This window comes from Dicentrarchus labrax, unplaced genomic scaffold (assembly GCF_905237075.1).
Source record: "Dicentrarchus labrax unplaced genomic scaffold, dlabrax2021, whole genome shotgun sequence".
Lineage (NCBI taxonomy): Eukaryota > Metazoa > Chordata > Actinopteri > Moronidae > Dicentrarchus > Dicentrarchus labrax.
Window position 1 is genome coordinate 8,572,691 of NW_026136705.1, and position 12,321 is coordinate 8,585,011.

General features: G+C 38.4%; 1 long non-coding RNA gene across 3 annotated transcripts in view; it reads right to left on the reverse strand.

Annotated features, from left to right (window-relative positions):
• LOC127364252 (uncharacterized) overlaps positions 1-10,895 on the reverse strand; it is a 59,305-nt gene extending 48,410 nt beyond the window's left edge. The window contains exons 1-4 of one of the 3 annotated variants that reach the window (XR_007884990.1): positions 10,843-10,895; positions 10,057-10,165; positions 5,166-5,218; positions 3,098-3,373 (exon numbers count right to left, since the gene is read on the reverse strand). This is a non-coding gene — a long non-coding RNA (uncharacterized LOC127364252). Of the gene's footprint in view, positions 1-3,097; positions 3,701-5,165; positions 5,219-10,056; positions 10,622-10,842 lie in introns of those variants that run through there. The other 2 variants (XR_007884989.1, XR_007884988.1) reach the window with 2 other exon arrangements.
• Between the last annotated feature and the right edge of the window lie 1,426 nt (positions 10,896-12,321).

Here is a 12,321-nt window from a genome sequence, read left to right on the forward strand (position 1 = left end):
ATCAGCTGTGTGCTTGGCCATCAAGTGGTATTTCAGACTGGACGTGCTGCGATGATAGCTCAGTTCACAATGACAAAACACACAGATCACTTTGGTCTTGTCAATGGAACCATTTGGCAACTTTTTAAAAGTAAACTTTCCATTCAGAATATAATTGGCCTCCATTTTGGCGTCTCACGCTCGCCATCCACTCAAAAAGTAACGTCTACTACTCTTAAACAAGTGTGTGCGGCGTGCCTGTTGTTTTGTTTCCGGTCTAGCTAGATCCGTGTTGTAGTTTTTCTAACGTTACTAGTTGTTGCAACAGCATGTGAAAAAAACTACAAAGTTAAACAAACGTTAAAAGACGATAAAAAAATTGACGCCGTTAAAATGGGTTTGTGTTAACGCCGTTAATAACGTGTTTAACTGACAGCACAAATAAAATACCATCCAGATTTAAATAATCCAGGCTCCTTGGTAGGAGAATGAACTGTACCAAATCAAGGTCCTGAATAGTAACCCACAAAACACTGGAGCCTTTCTTCTTTTAGCACCTGTACTCCTATGAATTCCGAAACATTTTAACTCACCTAAAATGTGTTTGTTATTGTGTGTTATTACTTAAAAATTTTGCTTTAAGATTTGGAGAAATGTAGCTGAAATATATATAAACAATATACTAGGGGTGCACAGTTAATCGAAATATTATCAAAAATCGCAATATGGTTAGGTGCAATACCCAAATCAAAGAAGCTACAATTTTTTTGATAAAGGTAAAATGTGTGACAAAACAGCATTATAATGCAGCCCTACAATATACAACAGCAAATTCCAGTGATCCAAAAACCTACACAATTACCTCAAACTGCCCCTTGAGGGGGCAAACAAAGTGTTTTGAATTAAAAACTCTTCAGTTCAGCTTCTTTTCCCTGATCAAAGTCATGTCACATCTAAACAAACATGTTCCTGAGTTCATTTAAAATCTTTAAATTAGATTTTGTTCAAGTGTTGCAGATGAGAGAAACAATTTGAAGCACTGGATCAACAAGAACGTTATCTTATCAAAGATAACTTTATTATTATCAAATTCATTTTCTACTTCCTTGTGCTGAGCAGGCAATTGAGGTTTCTACATTTTGTCATAGTACATGATTGAAGCTGAAACAGAAGCCATGTGAGCCAAGAATGCAACTTTTTGACAGTAACTTCATGAGTCCTCATTAAGGTGTCCAGTGCTGCTTCATTTCATTGTGACCCACATGCCCAAAATAGAGAACTAGATTCTGCAACAGACACAGTTTGTGTGTATTTATAAAAGAGTAGTAGTAGTGTCTGAAATCCAGCAAAGCTTCCCAGCATACAATAAGTTTAACAGACATTATGCTGCACAGAGTAGACTAAAAATAAATTCATGCAGACACAAACAAACTCAATTTTTTAATAATAAAAAATACCACCTTTCAGAGGTGCCCGGTCAAGACAATTCATTCCCATGTTACTGAGATGTCTAATGAACGGAGGGAGCGAGGGAGGCATAGAATGAGTCAGCCAGAGAGACGGGTTCTGATTTCCTCAAAGAGACGGGGGAGGGAGGTGAAAATGCCAATGAACCATCAAGGTGAGACACATAAATCACCGTCCTCAAGTTCAATAGCTTTCTAAAAGGAGTTCACTCACTCAACTCAGCTTGTTTTCCCAGACTCACACACACTATTAGGGTGAAAATAAGTGAAAAGACTATCCATAGTTTCTCAGAGTTAATACCACTAACTTGCAAAATTGCAGTTTGTTGAAAAGATGTGTATTTGAATTTTAGAAAATTCTGTTTTGTGAGATTCAGGAAAAGGACAAGTTTGATAGGAGATTAGACTGATAATGAACACGTTTTATATTGCCCTGTTTTATCTCAGGCATTGATCTCTGTGTACAAAAGTAGTCAAAAACATAATAGTTAAAAAGGTCTTACGTAGCATTATTAATTCTATATTAATACTAATTATGTGATGAAAAAAAATCATGGGGAATGTTACTTGCAAAAAATTCTCATTACAAACAATGAAATCTGCCTGAAATACGGTAGCACACCACACAATAAATCAAACAGAAACAAATGTCAAAGTGCAGTTTTAAAAGCTATATGTAAGTCCAGTGCTCCAGAGGTATCACTTCCATTTATCACATAATGGAGTTATTCAGTCAGCCTGCAGTAATGCATTAGTTTGCACTGGGAGCAACATCTACCATGGCCTGGTAGATTCTATTCTACGGAGGTGAACCAACTGCTGATAATCTGCAACACGAACTCTTTCAACAACACTATCCACAAAACCTGGATACATGGAACATTGTATCCTGGGCCGATGTAATCTGTAACATTGCTACAATAGACACTATGAACTTGAAATCTTAAGTTTCTGTCTGATTTATTAATAATTTCTGTAAAATAAATTAGTTTAGAATATATAATGGCACATAAAAAATGCCTAACAGTTTTGTCAGATGGTGAGTGTGTCAAAACTTTGATCCCCATTGTCTCAAAACTGCACTCAACCAAGACTTAAAAATCCCAAGCTCATGAAAAAGTGAGCAACTGATCAATTTCATCAGCTAAATAAACGGCCTCGACAACAAACCTGCCAGCTGAAACATGCAGCAGGTTTTAGATTTTGAGGCAGGCGCATGTTTCGCAGTGACAATGTCATACTAAAAAAGTTTTCAGAGCCATTGTGTTGCCTGGGCCAAGTGCCATTCTCTTTGACCCCTCCAAATTCCCTTCCCCCAGTCAGCCTCCACTCCACCTCCCTTCTCGCTCTACCTTGACCCTCAAAACTTGGTACGAGCACAAAGCCCCTCTTATCACTAAGGCTCACAAATTACTTGTAACAATGAAACATGAACTTGGACACATTGAAGTGAAGTGGAAGAAAATCAGGCTCGGTTTTTGGCTCAAACAATAATAGTCCAACAATAAAAACTCAAAAATAGGTAAATGTTGGCAACATATGAATCAAAAGCAATGAGGAATCAAACATGCTGAAAATTCAGGAATAAGGAGATTCTTGGGGGGGTACAGAACTTCTTAAAAGTGCTTAAAGAGAAAGAGAGAAGCACTTACCACATAGATCCCCGACATCCGAGCCCGAGAATGACAGATTCCTCTCTTGTCTATCTCCGCTCCACTTCCATTTTTCTGAGCTCCCATATGGCACCCCCCACCCCTCCGAGAGGCAGAAAGCAGAGAGAGTGCGACAGAGGGAGAGTCAAACACACAGGGAGGGAGAGAGAGAGAGAGGGGGGGGGGATTAGTCCTGGTGTGGAGATGGAGGGGACTGTTGCAGCTGTGCACCCCCGTCAGTATCTCCTCAAATCCAATCCTCTCCTTCATGTGTGTCTGCAGCACCGCGGAAAAAGGCAACGGACACAAAGTAAGATCCTCTTACACACAGCCCAGAGAAAGAGAGAGAGAAAGACAGACACATAGGGAGAGGGCGAGGGAGGGAGGAAGACAGAGAGAGAGAGAGAGAGAGAGAGAGAGAGAGAGAGAGAGAGAGAGAAACATACAGAGGGAGCAGCAGTGAAAGAAAACAAGTGAGCTAGTTAGAAGGCCGAGGCAGCTGGAGAGTAGCAGGTTCAAGTTTTCAGCGTTTCCTTTACTGTGTCGCAAGTGGGAGGGAATAAGCGGGAGCTTCTAGGAAGCCAAGGAAATAGTGCATAATACCTTCCAGCTTCTTTCTACCCCCACTTCTCCCTCCCTCTCTCTCGCTCTCTCTCTCTCTCTCTTTTCTCTCACTCTCTATCACTCTTTCTCTCTCTCGCCGGTAATAAGCCTGGCTGCAACAACCCCCTCCTCCAGGCGCTGGAATGCAAGGCAAGACTTTTAAGAGGCCCAGTTAGACAACCCTCAGAGTCACTGCACCTTGACCCCCAGGTCAAACACAGTGTGTGTGTGTGTATGTGTGTGTGTGTGTGTGCGGGAGGGGCTGGAAGCTTTAGTTGTGTCTGTGTATGCTTAAATTTGTGGGGCCAGCTTCGCCTCACGAGATCACATAACCGTACCCGGACAGCCACTTGACAGAGATAATACTGTCAGACATTTACACCACTGTAGTAAGTCACAACCACTGTAAAACTCACTGGTGTTACATGCACACAATAGCTGCCTTCCCTCCGCAAGAGTAATTGCATTAAGCTGTTTTATATGTAGAAAGAAGATTACATTACTGAGCCTTATTCTTCACTTTTGACATTTGTTTCCTGTTTTTTTTAATGCTTTTAGGTTTTTCATTTTTGTGTGGTTTGCTAAATCACATTTAATTGAGTTAATCTGAAGAAGTTGTCATAATACTAGAGCCTTAGAGGCGGTTTGCAGTACTTTTCACATTATAGAAGCCTGTCCAATTATACTCATTTATTACATTCACAGTGTTGCCTTGTTGAGGAATGTTATTTGAATCTATATTTCGTGATTTTGAATTCTTTATAGATAATTAAAACACTGCTATAAATGAACAGAAGAAATGCCTAAGAATTTGAATGGGGTCCATTTAAGGAATTACTGTCAGACAAAGTCAGAAGATGAGTTAGAAGAATTAGAATTAGAAGAAAGTTAGAGATTCCTAGCATTTAGCCATGTTTTTTTTCAGATTTCAGATCAGTGGCAGTGAAAGTTAAACAACTGGACTCGGTTTTGTTTGGACACTATTCTAAAACACATTTTTTAAAATCCTCCAATCAGGCAGGTTTGCGTCATTTGAATGGGAGAAGCTGGTACCGTCTGCCAGTCAGGGCCCAGTATTGTGGCTGTTCTGCATGTAAAAACCTATTCTTCAAATTCATTCAAGTGTCCCGGCCAATACGGTCCCTCCTGCCCTCACTCTCTCTGTCTCCGTCTGTCTTTCTCTCACTCCCTGCTTCACACACACACACACAAACTCTCCATCAGTACATACCTTTCAGCAAAGACATGTTCACTAACAGTTATACTGAGGTAAAAACATTACAGTCTGATATGACAGTTTTCTTTTACCAATATATGAAATATAGATGAAAATGGCCATGAATATGATGCCTTTTTCTTTAGCAAGGGTGAAATGCAAATATAATTTTCTATTTTAAAACCCTCTCAAATACAACTGCACAATAATGTAACAGTATAAAGGAAACCAAAATACTAAATCACTTACCAGCTAGTTCATATTTCTGCCGCAGCAACCATGGCAGTCCTGACAGGAAGATCCTGTTAAAGCAATAATATACATTATGCATCCACTTCCATGGCCCAGCTGTGCTTATATCATGTGAGGATTAATGAGGTTATAGACCCCACATAAAAGGAGATACCTTGCCCAATTGGACACTCAGATGCTTACATAACGGTCAGGTCCCATATATTTGCATTTTTTAATTAATCTTGCATAACACAGCGAGAAAGATGTTGTTTCAGCGATGGAAGATTGAAAAGAACTGTTTAAATATGTATTTTTATTATTTTAAAAATACAAAACACAATCATTTGAAATGAGTATCTGCCTCATATCTTTAAATTTGATACATTTGTTGATTTGGAGCTTGTAAAAATAAACAAGACAAATGTATTTTCAGGTTTTTTTACCCCTCCGAGGGCAATAATGAAACTTAAAAATGTAGATAAAAGGAATTAAAATAGATATTGGTCACAGAGGTCTACTTGTCAATAAATTAATACTTAGTTATCTTGAGATTTCAAAATCTCAAAAGTAATTGATTTTAAAGCTATAATATGTAACATTTCCACATTAAAATGTCTAAAAACACTAGGCTTGTTATATATATTGGGTGACCCCTTTAGTCATAATGGCCAAGCTAGTCTGCGATCATCACCACTCTTAAGTCTTTGCAATGTCAATAAATTAAAAGTAGTATTCTGATTATTTACAGCGTTAACAACGGATAATAAACACACTGCAAAAGTTCTAAGAAGTCTAAGGAATACATTATTTATAAAGCACAGAAATACCCACTCTTATGAGATCATTGATATCTAATGGTAGTTAATGCATTCTTGACCAATAAAGATGAATTGGGATATTCTGGATCACATATCCAATTTGCTGAATGTCCTAGATTTGCCTTTACAAATTCAGTTAGAAACCATGTTTGTACTCTCAGTTGGTACAAGGGAAGAGTGGAATACCTCAGGGCTCCATATTGGGCCTCATTCTGTCCTGACTTTAGCTGCTTCCTCTGGGTTATTTAATTCATAAAAGGCACATCTTTTTCCAGCATTGTTCTGCTGACAGCCACTTCTATTCACCTATAACCCAAACTGACAGCCATGAACCATAGACACTGAATGCATGGTCAGATTATCATACCTATATTAAACAAGAACAAAGCTCTCCATTCTTTTCTGGTAAAAGGCTTTGGAATGTTTGGAGATGGAAACTTCTTCAGAAATACAGTATGTTTGCTGGTTTCAGTGCAAATGTTCTTACTGAAAATCTAATGGAAAAAACTCTTATCATTAATGAAAGATACTGACTCCCTTGAAAGTGAAACACAAACAGTCAGGGATTCATCAAGCCCTTCACACCTTCAGTATTTAGTTCCTGACTTTTCAGCATGTAATTATTACACAACTTGGCTCACAACCAATGTGAGCAAACCATTTGTCCCGCTTAAAAAACAAAAATTCTGTGGCCACTGACCATAACAGTACAGTTCATGCAATTTCTTTCATCACTTTAGTATCTTCACAGATAAACATTATCATACTAATGATCAACACCAGGTCTATTTTACTGTAACTGCATTGCTAGGAAAAGGTGTATGCTACAGGTGTCTTCCCTTTTCAGTTTTTTTTAGAAAATAAATAATGTGGGAACACAATCTGGGATTTTAACTGGGATATTGTGATCAAAATTGGCCAAGGCCAACATACCTGCTAAAATGAGCTGATTGCAGATATATCGGTATAGGTGCATGTTGGCTGATAAGTAACAAGAATTTGTAGTACAGAAAGGCCAAACTAGGTTTGAGGTAATTTGGAGGTAAATATATATATATATATAAAACAAGATTTCTTGGTCCCAATTATTTGTAAAAACAAATACGGGATCTATATTGAGATTGTTATTTATGTTATGCATTTATGTTTGGAAGATTTTTTTAAACTCGCAAATATTGGTATCAGTATTGGCCTTAGAAATCCAACATCTGTTGGGCTATAGATCATACCTCCTTCTACTACAGAGGACGGACGATGGCTCTGTTCTATTCAAGTGTCCCAGTAAGCCATGACAGTGTGAAAATGAGCCAAGCAAGCAGAATACCAGGATTGTGAAACTGAAGCAGCTAAATGGAATTATTCACACCTGTGCTTTTCCTACTGTAACATGTCAAAATACCTGTGGAAAAAAATTATACATTTTTACTTTTTATGGTACTCAAAAACACTTCACATATGTTAAAATACATACTGTAGTTTGAAAAAAAAATAAAACACACAACAATTAATCACACATTAAAAGCAGTTTTGAAAAGTTAGTGATTTGTGATTTGAACGTGGACGGATCAGTACAGTCTCGAATGTGTTTGAATATATGCATGTCTTATTGGGACACTCAGATAGAATGGAAACATTAGTGTTATGAGCTACAGCTGTGCTTTTCTTGTAGTGACAAATTAAAATGCTCAGCTGATAATACTGCAAGGAAAAATGTGGTCTTCTTTGTATGTTTAAGCTTTAAACTGCAAAACTGTCTCTAATTTCTATTATTACTATTTTCCCAGTAGCTATTGGTATAAACTTAAAAGGCTTTAGCTTTACAGTTTAGCCTAATGTTGACAGATTTGAAATTTGGCAGCCTTTGAAATTAAATACTTCCACATATTGATATAATGATACAAAATATGAAAAAAGACTAAACAGAAACAAGTCTTTCTTATCAGCCTCTGTACAAACATGCCCTTTTAGAGTACCTACAATATAGGCTACAGCATCATTCATAATTTAAATTTGATGTAAATGACCACATGAGACAGTGAAAACTATTTAAAGGTATAGTAGGACAAAGGGTTTATGGGCTGTACTGGGTTGGGAGTTGTACGCACAACTTTTACCCCCAATAAACGTATCAGTAGTAAGTTCAGTATTATGCATGACACTTTAAAGTAACTACATGCAGTTCCATCACAGTTAAACTAAAAATGCTTGTACTGTTGAGTCAGCTTATGATGGCTCTGCTTCAGCCCTATAACCTGAAAAGGGTGAATATGACTTTAAAAGGACTGCTCAGTAGGGGCTGAACTTGAGAGTGTGCTATCAGGTTCTCAGCTTTGGTTCATATAAATGGGCTGATGTGTTGCTGTTCGTCTTCCTGCTCTTATTCTTCTTTTAACACTACAAGCAGCCTAGATGCATCTCAAGCCTGCTGCTGCCCTCCACAGGTTTTAAAAAGAGATGCCTGTTCAGTTATTGGTGAGTAGAAGTCAGACAGTGAGGATTCAGAATTTGAGTATCAGTGTAAATCAGTGTATGTTCTCCTCCTGATGGAGACATTTTTACATCTGTTATAAAAACAGCAATAAACAGCTTCAGTACTGTTTACATGCTTGTAGGTGCTTATGTTTTGGGAGGAATTTGGGCTAATAATTCAACATATGTGATCTTACATTAGCAGGATGGGAATTTGCCAGAAATTTAAGATATTCTGCATTTATGCTTATTGGGATTCAGTGTGTTAGAAGATAAGTTATGTGCTTATTTTCAAGCGAAAGGAAGGCAGATTTTTATTTTTTATCATTATCTTTTTATGTGGAACATACTTCCTGTGCTAAAATGGACAGGAAGGGTCTCACGGCATCTGTTTACTTGACTGTCAATGTGTGACGCCAACACTGTTAGATTTCACAGCAGATTACAGATATTTAAACCTTTGATAGCCTTCCTCCTCTGTATGGGAAAATTGCATGTTTTAATACTACATGTACATCAAGGCTACACTCAAAAAGGAGTGTCTAGACACAAAGAGACAGAGTACCATGGAGACTAGACTCCCTCACAGACACAGACAAGCACTAACTTGTTAGTGTTAATATGTTAATACAGCCCTTCTGAATGTATTAAAGGTCCAGTGTGTAACATTTAGGAGAATCTATTATTACAAATGGAATACAACATTATATTGAATCAAAATTAAAAACTAGAGGTCACTCACAGTAAAACGTGTATGACAGGAACTTCTACAAGCTGAAGTTTTGCTCTCATCACTCTGTGTATTTACATAGTGAAATATTATCACATGGATTTCTTTGGCCCAGGAAGCAGCGATACCACATGACATGAAAATGACTGAGAACACCTGGCGCAAAACACAAACACACACTGGAGAAAACTCTACGGGCATGCAATACTATTGCGTGTGTTTGGAGCTCAGGGAATGTATCTTACACAGTTAAAACAGTCAGAGTTTGAATAAGGCTGACAAATCAAGATGCTCAGCTGATATCAGCAAGCATTGCAAGGATAAATGTGTTCTTATTCATATGTTTATGCTTTACATTGAAGTCTTATTTGCCCAGTAGCTACTGAGATAAACTTAAAAAGCTGAGTCAAGCCTAATGTTATTTTATTGTGTATTTGGTGCTCTGTTAATGGCCGAAAACACCAGGGAATGTATCTTATATAGTTAAAACAACCGGTCAGAGTTTGAATAACCAATATAGAAAGAACCCTAGACAAAGATGGAAAAGCGAAAAGAAAAACAAACAGAAGAAAACACTGCTTTCTAGCGTCTCTGAGTTGTAGCCTACAACCAAAAGTCTCCATTCTGCCATTCAATAAATTAAAGAAACCAATAGCCTCAAGAGAAATTGAGATAATTATAAAACAGAGCCTTTATATGACAAATTTCATCAGCAGGAGAAGAAGAAGCCCCTGCATCAACAAAAACTAAAATCCTTCTGTCAGTGAGGAGGAATCCACCGAAAGCCTCAAACTAAAGCAGGGGAGGGCAGACAAATGAAGGACGGCTGAATCGAAAAGCTCTGATGAAAATCAGGTTGAGTTGCCAGCGGCTGTTTGACTGCACTCACCCTCCGGTTTCCTCTGTTGTTTCAGCGGGATGTCAGCTCCAGTGAGGGAGGAGAAGGGTCCCACATTCTGCTGGCTGAGGCAGCAATGTTCCTGGCAACAGGCGTGTTTCTGTACAAAATGTAAAACAATGTGCAGCACAGCCCGCAGCTTGTTACCAGTAACGTTAACTCATTTGCACCTGATGCACTGTGTAGACTAATACATTACTGACACTGACATCCAACTTAGACTTGTTCACACCCTTTTTCTATACGTCCCATATTGTTGTTGCATTATTTTAACTAAATGAGACAACTCTGTGTCTGTTATTGTCCTGGATAACGAGCCAGCTAACAATAACAACAACACTATACCAACTAATATAACTAAGCTAGCTCAGAACCAAATGAGGTAGCCTAAATTAACGAAAATTAGCTATTACATATATCATATACACACTACTGTAATATACATAACAGTTAAATGTAGCGTAAATGAAGCAGCCCGAGATACATTAACTACTGACAGGCTTGTCATACGTAAGAAAATGAAGGGAAAGGCGGTTAAAATCGCTATAAACTTCCTGTAGTGAAGCAGGAGTCAGTCTGAGGCAAGCCCGGGCTGAGGCATAGCGGGGAGAGGTCCGGCGATATAACACCTGCTGTAACTGCAGGGAAACGGGTGTTTGACGGCCAAATGCTCCAAATAAAATAAAGAAATAGGCCTATCCGTCGTCAAACCTGGTAAATTGTTTCTGACATTTTGAGGCCTATATAAACGAAGTCATTCTTAACAAATATCCTCACCTCCTTTCTCCATGTCTGCCATTTTCAAGGTTAAAGCAGCAGTGGGTCATTTTTATGAAAATCATTTTAGGTCATATTTGCTTAAGCTATATTCTGACAGTAGTACACGAGACAGATAATCAGGTGGCGTCAAATACAGACGCTTTGGGACAATGGGAATGAGACTCAACAATCAGTTATCTTCAAGCCTGCAACCAAAAGCATCTTTATATCTTGCTTGGCTCTGATTGGTTGTTTTCGTTCAGGCCTGGTGGATTCTTACAAATTCTATTAGGAGCACTAGGAGGAATCATATATTTTTCACGGACTATCTGTTTGATGTGCTACTGCCAGGACACAGTGAAAATTTCAGCTATTTATTTCTTATAAAAGTTACCTACTGCAGCTTTAAAGCCACAGGTTGATTTTCATCCCAAGGCTTTAATGAGTGTATTTTCCTTTATTCTGTTATTTTTAGTTGCCAGTCAGACATTATCTCAGTAGACAGAAGTCACTAAGTGAATGAAGAGAGTGAGGTTTTGACAGCCGAAGCAATTTTCATAGTGAGGTAGACATCCAAGCAGACAGGTCTGACTACACAGGGCACTGTGGAAGTGGTATGCTCTCAACTTTAGCATGAAATTTGGTATGCATGCCAAGCTTCAAAGTGAGTTACAATTTGAGTTTCAAGTTGAATTTTTGCCATGTCATCACTGGCTATGAGTTTTTGATGGTTGGAAATCTCTAAATTAAAATATTTAGAATTTTCACAGCAGATTGAATTCCAAAATGGATGCTATTATGTTTCACACTGTTTTAATGACATGAACATTGAGGGAACCAACTGCAGCAGAGTACAGTGGCAGAGAACATCATCATGTTTCAACCTTGATGAAATACTGAGATGTTTTTATCCTTTTTGAAAAAGGGAAGCAACAAAGACCACCTATAGGATTCAAAGCCAGGACACTGCAAGAATGTAGTATGTGTCCCAGACCAGGTCCAAAAGGTCACCCCTCCGCTTTTAGTCCTGCTCCCATTTGAGACTTTCTTTAATTACACTTGCTGCTGATTCATGTAAACCATATTAAGAATATGGATTTTGACTTCCCTTTTGGGCAATTGTAATCATCAACAGCCGCGGCCATTTAGGTAGTTCCCAAACATTGTCTTTCATGAAAACAGTCTGTTTAAAAGCTACTATAATTAATACATGTTGGCTTGGCAGATATCACAACCAGCATCAGTCATACAGACAACTTCTTCATAGCTGCTGCCAACGTCAAGTTTACTGTCACATGCATTAGTCAAACTGTTGATATAAAGAAAGGTTCTTTGAGGACAACCTCATAAATACCTTTAACACCGCTTATTCCCCCCTCCTGCCAAACAGCCAGAGGGTTCTAAATAAAACTAGATATGCCAAGTGAGCTGGCAGGAGGAACAATGCTTTTAGTGAGTTCCTCAGTGATCTGGGCCACGAGGTGGGGGAGGGAGGGC